We start from the raw sequence: 16,497 nt of genomic DNA, 5'->3' as shown, positions 1-16,497 counted from the left end.
TTGTAGCTTGTTAAGTAGCCTCATGTGTGGCATCTTATTAAAGCCTTTCTGAAAATCCAAGTATAAAACCTCAATCCATTCTCTTTTGTCTATCATGCTTGTTATTTCTTCTAAGAGTTCCAGAAGGTTTGTCAGGCAAGTTTTTCCTTGAGGAACCATGCTGACTATGGCCTATTTTATCATGTGCCTTCAAGTATCCTGAGACTTCATCCTTAATACTCAACTCTAACATCTTCCCAAACAGTGAGGTCAGACTAACTGGCCTATCTGCTTCTCTCCCTTCTTGAAGAGAGGAATAACATCTGCAATTTTCCAGTCTTCTGGAACCATTCCAGAATATAGTGATTTTTGAAAGATCATTATTAATGCCATCACAATCTCTTCAGCCCCCTCTTTCAGAACACTGGGGTGTACATCATCTGGTCTAGGTGACCTATCTACCTTCAGCCCTTTCAGTTTCCCAAGAACATTCTCTCTAATAATGGTAACTTCACACACTTCATGACCCCTGACACCTGGAACTTCCACCATACTTCTAGTGTAGTAATTCCCAACGGGGGCAGTTACATGTCCTAATCCTTGTCAATTTTCACTATTATGATCGTCTTCATCTTCTCCTCACTATTCCTTTGTGTGTCGCTACCATTGTTCCGTCTGTGTCAACTCACTGCCACTGTCAACATCCAACAGGCATTCCTAGTTTGTGTTAATTTTTTTAAAAATTTAGCCCTGTTAATGATGGATAATTATGTACGGCACAATCTCTATGAGTCTGAAGGAAGTGAAGCCTTGAATTCTAATTCTGCTATGAAACAGGAACTACAGAAAGTGCATCAATACAATGTTATATATCTGAAGCATGGTTTTATTCTCCTGTCAGATCAGCAATGCCCCATGTATCTGATGTGTACTGACTAATGAAGCCTTGAAGCCATTAATATTGCAGGAATACTTATGTAAAAGACACCCCAAAAAGGCTACTTATGGTATTACTCAGCCGCAGAAGATGAAAGAAGCATTTGAAAGTGTTGTGCCCTCAAGTCATTTGCCAAGAAAGCTAAAAATGACCTTGTTAGAGGTCTCATTGCTTCTTATAACATTTCCAAGATGTTAGCAAAGGGTGGAGAATCTTATTCAATTGGTGAAAGATCAATAATGCCTGCTTTAACAGAAGTGCTCAGCACTGTTCTCAAAATGGATACCAGTATTTTAAAATCAGTTCCTCTGAGTAATAACTCTGTAGCTCGTCATATTGACGAATTAAGTATCAACTATGCACAGAGCTACAAAACAAAACAGAATTTGGGATATAACTGGATGAGTCAACTATGTGAGACAACAAGGCATTAGTAATGGAAAAGTTTATATAGAGATTCTCTTTTGTAAAAAGTTATAAACAAGATTCATCAGAGAATCAACCTACAATGAGTTCAAAATGCACATTGAGGATAAAACGATTTTGACAGGTCACCATGCTGGTTTAGTGGCATTTATGAAAACAGAAATTCCAAGTCTGCTTGCAATCCATTGTATAATTCATCATCAACATCTCACAGCCAAAAACCTCAGCCAGTGATTTTTTCCAAGCATGACTCTTGTCATATCAGCTACCTACAAAATTAAAACTCATCTATTAAATAGCAGAATATTTCACCAGTTTTGCTAAGTTAACGATGAAGAGTTTGAATGCTTGCTTCTTTACACTGAAGTATATTGGCTGTCAAAAGGCTGCTGTTTAAAATGTTTCTTTGATCTTTTTGACACTGTGAATCAACTTTTGCTCAAAGTCAACAGGAGCTTGGGAAACAAGATTGAACCTTCAATGTGGAGATGTGACATACCTAGTCGATCTGTATGACAAAATGAACATTCTAAATATGAAACTGTAGGGTGAGAATTTCAACTTAATCCAGGCAAAAAGTGCAGTGCCCATGTTTATTGAAAAGCTGGAAATATCTAAGCAAAACATCAAGAGAAGAATGTTCTCACAGTTTCCCTGCATGGAAAGTATGGCACTCTCTTCTGCAAATACTGATTTGCATGAAAACTGCTTACCTCTGCAAACATTGGAGAAGGATTTTCAGAATCGATGCAAGGATTTGAACAATCTGAAAATTCCAGACTCGTCGTTAATCCATTTCTTGCAAGGTGGGAAAATAGGAAAAGAGCTTGCAAGAAGAAATTATCAAAATTTGGAATGATGAAGAAGCAAAATTGCTTTTCAAAAACGTGGTATGTTGCTACACTGTCACATGAAGTTTCCTGGTCTTCAAAGAACAGCAAAACTGCTCTTCATTGCATTTCCATACTCCCAGCTTGGTGAAAGAGGTTTCAGTGTAGTGAACCACATATTCACAAAAAATAGAAACTGCTTGGACATTGAGATGCGTGGGGTCTTGAGGCTTTTGCTGGCACAACTTGAACCAAATATTTCAGCTCGAGATAAAAACCATCATGCTCAAGGATCACATTGATATGGAAGCAGCTGTACAGTACACAGGTGCTGTATAAGCTATGTTTAAAGACAATTAAAAATTTAAAGCAGAATAATATTTCTCACATGAGCATATGGTAGATACGTTTTTACAATATGGGGGCACTGGAAAGTATGAAGGTGTTTAAGGGGGGTGTTGTGCTAAAAAAAAGATTGGGAAACACTGTGCTAGTGTCTACCACAGTGAAGACCAATGCAAAATGCTTCTTGAGTTCATTCGCCATTTCCTTGTCCCCCCATTACCACTTCTCCAGCATCTTTTTTTAGCTGTCCAATTACCACTCTCACCTCTCTTATACGCTTTATGTATCTGAAGAAACTTTTGGTATCCTCTTTAATATTATTGGCTAGCTTACTTCCATATTCCATCTTTACCTTCTTAATGACTTTTTTAGTTGCTTTCTGTTGATTTTTAAAAGCTTTCCAATCCTCTAACTGCCCACTAATTTTTGCTCTATTAAGTAGCCTCTCTTTGGCTTTTATGCTGGCTTTAACTTCTCTTGTTAGCCACGGCTGTGTCAACTTTCATTGAGAATACTTCTTCCTCTTTGGGATTTATATAGCCCGTACCTTCCAGATTGTTTTCAGTAATTCTAGCCATTGCTGCTCTGCTGTTATCCCTGACAGTGTTCTTTTCCTATCAATTCTGGCCAACTCCTCTCTCATGCCACTGTAATTCCCTTTACTCCAGTGTACGACTGATACATCTGACTTTATCTTCTCCTTCTAAAATTTCACTGTCAATTTGATCATAATATGATCACTTACCCCTAAGGGTTCTTTTACCTTAAACTCTCTAATCAATTCTGGTTCTTTGCACACACCTAATCCAGAATAGCTGATCTCGTAGTTGGCTCATCCACAAGCTGCTCTAAAAATCCATCTTGTAGGCACTCTAGAAATTGCTCCACCCGGAATCCAGCACCAAACTGATTTTCCCTATCTACACACATATTGAAATCCCCCACAAATATTGTATGATTGTCCTTTTGGCATGCATTTTCTATCTCTCACTGTAACTTGTAGACCATAGCCTTACTACTGTTTGGGGGTCTGAAGACAATTCCCATCAAGGTCTTTTTACCCTTGCAGTTCCTTAGCTCTATCCACAATGATTCAACAGCTTCCGATCCTATGTCACCTCTCTCTAATGATTTGATTTCATTTTTTACTAACAGAGCAACACTGCCTCCTCTGCCTTCCTGCCTGTCCTTTCAATATCATATGTATCCTTGGATATTAAGCTCTCAGCTATAATCTTCTTTTAGCCATGATTCAGTGATGCCTACAACATCATACTTGCCAATCTGCAACTGTGCTGCAAGTTCATCCTCCTTATTCCGTATACAGTGGGCATTCAACATACCTTTAACATTGAAACTCATCCAGTTGACTGTAATTTTGCCCTATCATCTGCCTCTCCTCACTACACATTGCTTCTATTTGTAAACCAGCTACCTCTTTTTCAGCACTATTATCTGCCTTTCCTATGATACTTCTCACATTGAAATACATGTGCTCAGGGCACTAGACACACCATGCTCAACCTTTTGATTCCTAACTTTGTCTATGGTCTTGCCAACATCTGCCTCTACAATCTCTTCACTAATCATTCTGGCACTCTGGTTCCCATCCCTCTGCAACTCCAGTTTAAACACCACCGTGCATCATTAACAAATCTTCCCACTAGGATATTAGTTCCCCTCCAGTTCAGGTGCAAACCATCCCTTCTGTACAGGTCCCACCTTCCCTGGAAGAGAGCCCAGTGATTCAGAAATCTTATGCCCTCCCTCCTACACCAACTCCTTAGCCATGTATTTATTAACCATATAATCTTCCTACTTCTGGCTCCATTAGCGTGTGGCATAGGTAGCATTCCTGAGTTCACAACCCTGGAGGTCCTGCCCATTAACTTAGCATGTTCCTCCCTGAACTCCCTTATGCAGAGCCTTGTCACTCATCCTACCCATATCATTGGTACCTGTACAGACCATAACTTCTTATTGCTCATTCTCCCATGTAAAAATGCCAAGGACTCAATCTGAGATATCCTGTACCCTGGCACCTAGAGGCAACATACCATCCATGAATCTTGTTCTTGCCCACAGAACCTCTCATCAATTCCCCTAACTAACGAATCCCCTATTACCACAGCGTGCCTCTTCGCTCCTCTTCCTTTCTGAGTCACAGAGGCAGATTCAGTGCCGGAGACCCGACCAATGTGACTTTCCTCTGATAAATCATCCCCAACAATACCCAAAGTGGTATACCTGATGTTGAGGGGGATGGCTACAGGGTACTTTGCACTGGCTCCTTAACCCTTTTCCCCTTCCTGACTGTCACCCAGTTTCCTGTGTCCTGCACCTTGGATGTAACTACCTCTCTATATATCCTATCTATCATCCCTCAACCTCCTGAATGATTTGGAGATCATCCAGTTCTAGTTCCAACTCCTTAACGTGGATTGTTACAAGCTGTTAGACTTATCACAGTTGTAATCATCAGGGACACTGGAGGTTTCCGTGCTTCCCACATCCCGCAAGAGGGGCATTCAACAATTTTCTTTGCTTTCTCTGACTGATAACTCTCTTTGCAGATGCCTTGAAGAACTAATGTCTCTAGATCACCTAGAAGTGCATGGTTTCCTGAAAGTGGTGTTGCAGATAGACAGAATGGTGAAGAAGGATTTGGACTGGCTGGCCTTCATCAGTCAGAGAACTAAATATGAAAGTTAGGATGTTATGTTGCAGTTGTACAAAATGTTGGTGAAGCCTCATTTGGAGTACTGTATTCAGTTTTGGTTACCTTGCTATAGGAAAGATGCAATTAAGCTGGAAAGAGTGCAGAGGACGTTTATGAAGATGTTACCAAAACTCAAGACACTGAGCCAGAAGGAACAACAATCAGTGAACAGGAATGGAGGTGGCCATTTTATGAACTGTTTGAACTGTTTTCTTGCTCTGGGATAATTTAAGCAGAGTAATGGAATGTGGACATGAGGAGTTTCACCTAATGACCTACTAAACATGAGGCCTCTTTGCTCTTCTTTCAGCTACACTTGTTGTGAAACAGCCTGACACGTATCTAGGTATCCAATCCAGATTGCACCGCACCTTTGGAATGATGCACAAAACAAAAGCATTATACAAGCAAGGTAACTATGATGTTCCAGAGCTGGCTTGGCTTGTACAAGTACAATTTTAATTGTCATTCAACCATCCATGAATACAACCAAATGAAACAGCATTATTCTGGGGCCAAGCTGCAAATCACAGTACTAACAATCATACATAGCAGAAGGCACATATAGTACATACTAGATAGCAGTAAAATACAGTCACACAGAAAAATATAGTCCATGAACGTTGCAGCAGTCTGCAGTTGCACACAATACAGCTTGCATTCTGTTGAGCAAACACTGGGACATAGCACCAACCCCAGCATGGATGCCGCGTCACACCACCTCCAGCACTGTGGAGTGCGCCGACTCCAACATCTCCCCATGGGTGACTGCAAACAGGCCACACTGTGGCTTGAGGCCTTGGCCTCGCTACAACTGAGGACACGCATCTCCCCCAGCACTCACCAATAAACAAATGAATCAGTTTGGCAGCATTCCACCCCACCAATGTCCAACAGGATCTTGTGATCACAAGGAAAACAACTAAGATGATCACTCACTGTTAGCTTGCACACTGCCTTCACACAGCAACACCTCCCTGTCGCAGCCGGCATCACGGTCCGCACCAAGTCCAGCTCCTTCAGTTTCTCCACCAACAAGCAACTCGCTGATGGGATAGACCTGCAATATTTTAAATTCTTAATATCCAGCAGCGTCTTATGATCATAAAAAATAACACCTTTCCGTCTTTCCTTACCGCCATTCCATCTGAGCATGCGATTTCACTACTGGAAATAGTGTCAGGGTTGAGGTCAGCTTTCAGATTTCTATTCATTCATCAGGTGTAAATTATTGTATGTAATTGCACTCAAAGAGACTATTAGGCTCCTCCTTGGAGTTTCAGAACATTACAGCTACATATTTTTAAAAATCACATACTTAAAAAACAGTAATGCAAACTAATAACTATATCCGCTGGATTTACTCCGTATCATTTAATTCAAATTTCTAGTGAAAGCAGAAGAAGAATCTAAGGAATAAAAATATTGATGTGCCCTCTTGCATTATAGAGTTCTTCGAGCAGAATACATCTGCAATAGGGGACTGCTTTAAAAAAGAATGAATGCCTGAGGCTTTTTACCACGTCTGGGCATTGAGCCAAAACCCAGCATGTTCACTGAGTCTCTGAATCTAAGGGCAGACTGAGCATTCCAAATATACTAGCAGCTCGTTATTATTGAGAAGTCCAAGAATACACAGTTCTGTAACAATAACAGTATTGGCTTTCAAGAGTGGAACTGATAGGGTGCTGCATCAAAAGTCATTATGGGAACTAAAAGTTCAAGTTGAAATGATAACATAAAAAAGGCATGAAAAGAAGATCTGTATTGATTACACATAGAGGAAGCAGTTAAAGCAGGATGAAACTTTTTTCCTGGTTGGCCAGATAGCGGCATACCACAATGATAGACACAAAATACACTGCAGATGCTGGGGTCAAAGCAACACGCACAACACGCTGGAGGAACAGCAGGTCGGGCAGCATCTGTGGAAACAAACAGTCAACATTTTGGGCCGAGACCCTTCGTCAGGATTGAGGGGGGAGGGCAGGGGCCCTTACTTTCAATTGGACCCTACCAAGCACATCTTTCCCTCTCTACCCCTCTCCGCTTTCTGTAGGGATTGTTCCCTCCGCATCTCCCTGGTCCACACGTCCCTCCCCACAGATCTCCCACCTGGCACTTATCCCTGCAAGCGTAAGTGCTACACCTGTCCCTACAACTCCTTTCTTACCACCATTCAGGGCCCGAAACAGTCCTTCCAGGTGAGACAACACTTCACTTATGAGTCTGTTAGGGTCATCTATTGCATCCAGTGCTCCCGGTGCGGCCTCCTCTACATCGGTAAGATCCGAAGCAGATTGGGGGACCGCTTCGTCAAGCACCTCTGCTCCATCCACCACAACAGACAGGATCTCCCGGTTGCCACCCACTTCAACTCTGCTTCATATTCCCATTCAGGTATGTCCATACATGGCCTCATGATGAGGCCAAACTCAGGTTGGAGGAGCAACACCTCATATACCGTCTGAGTAGTCTCCAGCCCCTTGGTACGAACATCGAATTCTCCAACTTCCAGTAATTCCCTCCCCCTCCCTTCCCCCATCCCAGTTTCACTCTGCCTCCTCCTCCAGCTGCCTATCATCTCCCTCATGGTTCCGCCTTCTTCTACAACCCATAGTGTTTTCCCCTTACATCCCTTCTTCACCTTTCCTGCCTATCCCCTCCATGCTTCCTTTCCCCCAACCCTTGATCTTTCCCCTTACTGGTTTTTCACCTGGCATCCACCAGCCTTCTCCTTCCCACCCTCCCCCCACCTTCTTTATAGGGCCCCTACTTCCTCCCTCTTCAGTCCTGATGAAGGGTCTCGGCCCTGTTACGTTCCCCAGTAACCGGGTAACTTACCAGCAAAGATAGAGAGGTCCGCTGAAGCCTGGTGCTACTATTTTCAAACGTTTTATTTATAAAGGGGCACAAACATATGGTTAATACAAAACATTCAGATCATATACATCGTCAAAACTCAATCTAAAGCACAGGTGTAGTAATAATCAATCAAAAATGAGCTCTATCGTTGTCTAGGGGATACTGAGTCCAATGGAATATAAGAGTCACTCAAAGTCTGCAGGCTTCCCCGTTTCGGGAACCGCTGGCATTTCACGTGTTGGAGAGAGAGAAAAGGAACACTTGCCCGTCGTCCTTGCGAAGCAAATCCCTGCTGTTAGTTAAAGCGGTTTTTCCTTTCGGGTCCAGCCACAGACTCCCGATCTGGAATCTAACGCATGTGGCTTCCTTCAGAATGGCTTCCCGCTCCGACAGGAAGCACTATCGTGTCTTCTTCGTGTGTCTCCTTGGTGCGTCTGAGGCCCCGGCTTGGCAGCCCAACTTTTATCTGGACTGGCAGGGTTGTAGATGTCAATCAGGGTGGGGGCAAGGCAATCTTTCCCCCATCACCCATCTCACATTGCCCTGAGGGTTTGCACGTAGGCCAGTTCCTTATTCCACAAAGGTGTCTCCCAAGACAATGGCTATGTCCAAGGCTTTTGTCTTGTTGGGCGACCAGCCCACATTCCAAACCGTAAGGCTCTCTCTCTCTCTCGCGATTCTCACAAAGGAGGGGGCTGAGGTCATGACACCTCCCCTCTTAAAAGTTTTTTACCAGCGGTTAAAAACAAGTTGGTACAGGATTTTTTTGGACTCTAACATACTACACAAGCTTTTCTCTTCACAGAGTACTACCGTTATACATTCCAGTCAGTATCTAAACAGGTAACAATTAGTGCCCATTTCTTTAATATCTTAACCTCACGTACCGTACTAAAGTCTGGTAGCATCAAACTTCAGCTCAATAACCACCTATTGTCATTTATTTTCTTCAGCAACACAACTAAGGAGGTGTGATCTTAGCTTAGGTGCATCTACAAAAGTTTATACAAATACTAATCGTTTCGGTCGTGTTATTTCACCGGCAGGTCTCCAAAGGGGTTGTCTTTATTATTCACAGGCTTTGGGCGCAAACCCGTACAACCGGCGTCGCTGTTTAAAAATGACAATTTCTATTAACCATCGCCTCTTTCCCGGGGAGTCCCCCCGTGGGGAACTTGAGTAATTTGGCGAGGTACTCTCCCGCCTTTCCTTTCCACGAGGGTTATTCTCTTAACTCCGTGTCCCCAACCTAGTCCATCATGGGAATTTCCACCCAATTCTTTAATGCTACACAGGTAGTTAACCCTTTTGTCAAGACCATACAGGCTGATGTGTTTTAGTTCGAACCTTTTTCTCCGGCCGCATTTAAATTTCGGCTTCCTCACAGCGCTTTCTTGAATAACAATAGCGTGTGAGGCCCCTTTACATTCCAAATCAACCTGTAATCGATGCGCAGGCATCAATCTAAACTTTAACTTTTTCCCATTCGATTTGGAAACTACAGATTTACCGTTCTCCTCCACAACAACAGTTATCTCCCCATTCGTAAACTCCACCTTAACTCTGAACACCCCCTTCAGCACAGACACCTTCTTTCCCGAACCAAGTCTATCTGATCCAAAAGGACGGCCGTCTCGTCCAGCCGAGTCAAATACCTCAGACTTTTTCTGAGCTCCGTGACTAGGTTTAGGACCACGGGCCTCCCCATCTTGGACACACTCAAACGGGGCATTGGCCTCTTCCAGGCTTTCAATACCCATACCCTTTTCAAATTCTAACTTTCCCTGATCCTCCCAGTTACTCTCTGGGCAACTCACTTCCGAAGTAAACTCAGCCCCTTGGGCTGAAACAACCTCATCTGCCAACCCAACAGACTTCTTCAAGGTAATGGCATCCTTTTCATCGAGGACTGCCCTCATTTCATTATCGGGAACACCTTTAGACTCATCCATGTCCAACCCTGGACCTTTTAACAGCTTTATCTGTTTCTCATCTTTATTTCCTACCTCTAGGACCTTTTTCTTCGCTAAGGGTGGATCGACCTTCTCTCCCTTCTCTCCTTTACCCCCTTTTACATTACTATTCCTCGTTTTACCACCCTCGAAACCCTCGTGGCACAGGGTCGGTAAAGACGTCTGGGCCAATTTTAAACTGCTCGCTTTCTCAGCTGCCGCTCTCGACAGGCTGCGAGTGTCCGCGCATGCGGGATAGCTCGGGGACTCAATGGGCGGGGCCTCAACTCTCACAGGCTGGGTGGTCAGCTTCACGGCGGCTCCCATCTTCCCACCCGCTAGGTCGTTACCCAGAAGGACGTCCACGTCTTCCCCCGGCAACTCCAGCAGGACCCCCAGTTCCACTGGTCCCGACACCAACTCACAATCTAGAAGGACCCTATGCAAAGGCACTACCTCGGTCCAGTTTCCTATGCCTCTCAGGGCTACCTCTCCCGTCCGAGGTCCGAATTGTAATACGTTACGGCTAATTAATGATACCTCCGCCCCCGTGTCTCTCCAAATTCGTACGGGGATTGGGGGGTCCCCTTCCCTCAAAGTCACGGTTCCGGGTGACAGATAAATCTCCGACCCCTCGCGCTCTCTGCTCCCCTGGGACCCTCTTGCCGATTTTCTGATTACCACTGCACGCCCGATAGGGATCGCTGCTCTCTCTCTCTCTGGCTCCTTTCTCGGAGCAAAGCATTTAGATGCAATATGATCCACCTTTCCACAATTAAAACAGGTCAAGCCAGGACCTCTCCTGCCGTCTTGCCTTTCCTCAATTTTACCACTAGCTCCCAGCAGGATCTCCGCCTCAGCCGGCGGGCTTTCCCTACCATTCCGACGGTCTCTTGGCTAACTTTTTGGCGAGGAAAACTTTGTCTTGTGGGTTAGGGCATATTCATCTGCGAACCTAGCAATTTCTGAGATGGACTGATTCATCCTCTCATTTAAATACATCCGGATCTCTTCCGGAACACAACCTTTAAATTCCTCAATCAAAAATAACTCCCTGAGACGCCCATAATTCTCGGCCACCTTTTCCGCGGTGCACCAACGGTCCAAGAGCACACCCTTCTCATGGGCTAGCTCGGTATACGTTTGATTCCACCCTTTCCTTAAATTTCGGAACCTTTGTCTATATGCCTCAGGTACTAACTCGTAACCTCGGAGAATGGCCTCCTTTACTTGGTCATAATTCCCTTCCCCTTCTGGGGGCAACGCGGCATATGCCCGCTGTGCTTTCCCTCGTAACACACTTTGTAACAACGCCACCCACTGCTCTCTGGGCCACTTCTGATTCACTGCCACCTTTTCAAAAAGCAAGAAATAACTATCAACATCCATCTCCTCGAACGGGGGGACCAACCTCAACGCCCGACTAACATCAAACCCCTCCTCTCTCTCTTCCCCTTGAGCTCTTCGCTCTTGCCTTCGCCTGTCCAGCTCCAATTCATGGCTCCTTTGTTTCTCTTTCTCTTCTGTTTCTAGCTGCTTTAGTTTGAATGCCTGCTCCCTTTCCTTTTCTTTCTCAGCCCGTTCCTCAGCCTTTTCAGCTGCTTCTAGCTGCTTTACTTTAAGATCATGTTCCAACCTTACTTTCTCCAACTCTACCTGATCTGTCCCACTCGCTAATCTCTTTTCGGGGATATTTTCCAAATCCTCAGCTGCAAACACCTTCTTCCCAATGTAATACTGATTTATGACCCTTCGCACTTCCTGCTTTTTCACTGATGACCTCACCTCTGCGAGGTCTAACCCCTTTGCCAGATTTACCAAGTCTAATTTGGTAGCCGTCCCTAGTGCCTCTACAGTCAGGTTTCTCATAAATTCCTCCACATCCATCTTTGCTGGTTTCCTGTCTGGCTACCTGCGTAACCAGATTTAAGTTTGGACTTACAGCCCGATTCACTGACCCTCCCCTTTGGTTTCAAATCCCAGACGAGCCCCCACTTGTTACGTTCCCCAGTAACCGGGTGACTTACCAGCTAAGATAGAGAGGTCCGCTGAAGCCTGGTGCTACTATTTTCAAATGTTTTATTTATAAAGGGGCACAAACGTATGGTTAATACAAAACATTCAGATCATATACATCGTCAAAACTCAATCTAAAGCACAGGTGTAGTAATAATCAATCAAAAATTAGCTCTATCGTTGTCTAGGGGATACTGAGTCCAATGGAATATAAGAATCACTCAAAGTCTGCAGGCTTCCCCGTTTTGGGAACCGCTGGCATTTCACGTGTTGGAGAGAGAGAAAAGGAACACTTGAAACGGCGGGAAAGGCAGGATAGTGCAAGCAACGGAATATTATCAGAACTGTGCTAAATGTTATATGCTATATAAATCGTTAATCCTTAATCCGAAAAAAAAAGAAAGAAAGAAAAGGAACACTTGCCCGTCGTCCTTGCGAAGCAAATCCCTGCTGTTAGTTAAAGCGGTTTTTCCTTTTGGGTCCAGCCACAGACTCCCAATCCGGAATCTAATGCACGTGGCTTCCTTCAGAATGGCTTCCCGCTCCGACGGGAAGCACTATCGTGTCTTCTTGGGGCGTCTGAGGCCCCGCCTCGGCAGCCCACCTTTTATCTGGACTAGCAGGGTTGTAGATGTCAATCAGGGTGGGGGCGAGGCAATCTTTCCCCCATCACCCATCTCACATTGCCCTGAGGGTTTGCACGTAGGCCAGTTCCTTATTCCACAAAGGTGTCTCCCAAGACAATGGGTATGTCCAAGGCTTTTGTCTTGTTGGGCGACCAGCCCACATTCCAAACGGTAAGGCTCTCTCTCTCTCTCTCTCTTGCGATTCTCACAAAGGAGGGGGCTGAGGTCATGACAGCCCGAAACATTGACTGTTCGTTTCCACGGATGCTGTCTGACCTGCTGAGTTCCTCCATCATGTTGTGTGTGTCACAATGATAGATATTTGCCTGGCAATTCTTACAATTCATATACATTCAGAAAGGTATTGTTAAATATGCTTCTGCTGATGATAAGTAAGTGGGTTGTTAAGAAGACCAATGAAGACTTTAAAAGGGTTAAGTGAGTGGGAGAAGATCAGGTAAATAGGTTCTATTCAAAACACCATATGATGTAGGAGGGCACATTTATATCTTTATTCTTCAGTTTCTTTTATTTTCAACAGGAATCTGAATTAAATTATATTAAATAAAACCTAAACAATATGGCTATTCATTTACATTAGCTCTCTTGAATAAGTACTTTTTAAAATGCAGTTGTAAGAGTGACATGTCCTGTAAATTGATTGTACACAGGTGTTATCAGCAAGAGCAAGCAGTTCTCAGCAGTCCACAGATGAACATACCCATGCACACACCCACAAGATGGGCAGTCCATTTCATCATATGTGACTAAACTGAAGAGTTTGCCTGAGCATTGTCAGTTCAGTAATGGGCATAATGATACACTGAGAGATCATTTAGTTTGTGGAATCTTACAAAATAGCATTCAAAAATAGCTCCTAACTGAAGTGCAGCTTACATTTAAAAAAGCAGAGAAAATCACTGTTTCAATAGAAACAGCAGAGTCACAATTGAGTTGCAATTAGGAATGAAAGTGAGCGTGAACAAAATTGCATTGTCTAAACAGAAACCAACCTGGCCAAATAAATTCTGTTACTGTTTTGGCAGGAGTTCACATACATCAAACAAATGCAGATTTAAAGGCAAAACAGGCAGCAAATTTAAGGAAGTAGGACACATACAAAGAGCATGTCTAGCAGACATAACTAAATAGATTGCACAGGGAAGAGAAAATACTAAAAAGTCAAGTTACAGATTCAAAAAGAGCACTAATCTACATGCTGTTGATGAAAAATCTGATAATGATGAGAGTGATACAGGATTGTGTAGCCTTAAGCTACACAGTATAAAAATCAACAATAGATAAGCAAACACGAGGAAATCTGCAGATGCTGGAAATTCAAACAACAACACACACAAAATGCTGGTGGAACACAGCAGGCAAGACAGCATCTATAGTGAGAAGCGCTGTTGACGTTTCGGGCCGAGACCCTTCATCAGGACTCATAGATAAGCAATATGGTTTACACCAGAAGTGAACGGCCAATATAATTAAAATGGAATTGAACACTGACTCAGCTGTTTCAGTCATTCCACAAAATGAGTTTGAATAACATTTCAAAGACACTGAACTAGTGCCTGTAGATATCCAACTAAGAACTTATACTTGAGAGAAGATAATTCCTGTGGGAATAACATCCATAACACAACAACCAACAAGGCATTTTGAGCTTGTATGTGGTAAAAAAACAGAAGGACCAGCATCGCTGGGGTATTATTGTTTGAGATAACTACAACTTGATTGGAAAACTATCCACCAATTGTATGTCACATCCCCTGCAATAAAGCCAACTGAAAGCAAACTAAGAAAGGTACTGGATGATGCCACAACTGTCTCCCTGTTGAATACCATGAACCATTGCCCCACAGAGGACAAACAAGTAATGGTGACAACATCTGTGCGTCTGGTTGGAAAGCATATTAGACTAAGGAAGGACCATGCTGCTTAGAGGAAGCATGAAAGTGATGAAAGCGGTAGTTCAACTGCAACAGTTTCTGTAGGCAACGTATGTGAGAAAGCTTCTGATATGTTTATCAGGCAGGTACTTGCGAAATGTGGCCTAGTTTTAACCTGGAAGAGCATTCAAGGAACTTGAGGAACATTGCAAGCATTCGGCTTTTGAGTGTATAAAGGACCAGAATCTATTCTGAGAGTATTAGGTTATTGCATGAACTTTAAGTGGAGACAAAAAGCTGTTTGTCAAAGTAAATGCAAAGACAAAGGTCCTGCTGGATGAATGGAAGGCTGAAAAGAAAGGAGTCAATGGAAATATGAAAACAGAGGAATTATCAGATGATATTGTGAATGTGGAAATTAAGATCATAAAGGAAGCAATGGAAGGAATAATAAGAGAATACTCCAGTCAATTAGATACATATCCCAAGATCAAGATGGACAAACTAGAAGAAGAAAAAGGAAGAAGAAAGGTGGCTGCCGCTATCAGAACCACTTCCTGCAGTCTCAGAATAGACTCCTGCAACCACTATAGAGGAGGCCCAGAACATGAGATTGTTTCACAGACAGAAGTCTCACTTGCTGAGCAGAGGGCTCCCCCTTGTCAGGAAAGATGTTAGGTCATAAGAGTAAGATTAAATCTTTAGGGCTGAATGCAACAATTTAAATTTTACTATGCTGTGGATGTCTGTATAGAGTAGTTATATTTTAGAATATACCGTGTATATTGTTGAGATGCATTCTATGTTAGTTGGAGTTTATAACTAAGCATGGAAGAGTATTTTGTATTTAATATTTCAGTTATATTTGAGTAATCTTGTATCTATATTGTTCGATTAAGCATTTTTGTTTGTTTAAATAATTCATTATGGGTTATATGTAAAAATACATTAATTGCATGCGTTATCATGCTACCCCATGATACGTGCACTGCTTGCTTAAAGTAAAGACAAAGTTACACCCAAATTCTTGGACTCCCATGTCTTTCTTTGAATTACAGTAGTCTAATGTTTTGAAGCTAAAACTCTGAAACTTCTGATCCAACAAAATTTAGAGTACCTAAAGAATACAACTTCTCATTACTTTCTCTAAAGAAATTAGGGAAGAGGAAAAAATGTTCTTTAATAGACTTTGCGAATGACAATCGCATTCTAAGTAATCAATTTGAGAGTAAAGTTAAAGATACTTATATTAATTGAAATTAGCATCTACTACTACATTATAATTCCATTATGTTTAATGAACATCCTGGGTTTGAGCTTAGTAAAATGTTCCAACTAAAGCCATTTTCAATATCAAAAATTATGTGGTTTAATGGAAAATAAAGGACTGGAAACTACACAAGCTTTCACAAGCTCAAAATATTTCAAAATATTTTACAATCAATAAGACGCTTGTGAACTATTATGGTGTTGAAAGCATGACAACAGCAAGCCTCTACACTTTAATAGCCACTTAAAAGAACAAATGAGTAACAAATAAGGCACCCAAACTATTCTAAGCACTTCAGATACACTTTGTGTCTGGGGATTAGAATTGAAATAAAATTATGGCAATTGCATTGTGAAAAATTTCATTGAACTATTATGGTACTATGTAATTTTGCGACCCTCTTTCCACCTGTCAACAATTAACATGACAGCTATTGAACTATTTCTGCAACTATTTCTCCAAGAAAATGGCATTGTATAGCAATTCATCCATTATTACCAGTTTTCTTTTCTTCTCTCTTGGTAGTACTGATACTGTATGAGATTCACTTCTGTGGACACCAGTTTCCCTTCAGTAAGTCCCACTGGGAGATGTCTATTTGAGTAGCATAACAGTGACCACAACATGCAATTGTAGC

At 42.6% G+C, this 16,497-nt stretch overlaps 1 long non-coding RNA gene across 3 annotated transcripts in view; it reads right to left on the bottom strand.

The window, feature by feature from the left end:
• The window catches only part of LOC140733302 (uncharacterized), an 81,027-nt gene extending 72,504 nt beyond the window's left edge, over nucleotides 1–8,523 (bottom strand). For all 3 annotated transcript variants that reach the window (XR_012100261.1, XR_012100262.1, XR_012100260.1), the window contains exons 1-2: nucleotides 8,367–8,523; nucleotides 6,176–6,296 (exon numbers count right to left, since the gene is read on the bottom strand). This is a non-coding gene — a long non-coding RNA (uncharacterized lncRNA). The remainder of the gene's footprint in view (nucleotides 1–6,175; nucleotides 6,297–8,366) is intronic.
• Between the last annotated feature and the right edge of the window lie 7,974 nt (nucleotides 8,524–16,497).

Source organism: Hemitrygon akajei, chromosome 9 (genome assembly GCF_048418815.1).
Source record: "Hemitrygon akajei chromosome 9, sHemAka1.3, whole genome shotgun sequence".
Lineage (NCBI taxonomy): Eukaryota > Metazoa > Chordata > Chondrichthyes > Myliobatiformes > Dasyatidae > Hemitrygon > Hemitrygon akajei.
This window is presented reverse-complemented; position numbering and strand designations above follow the sequence as displayed.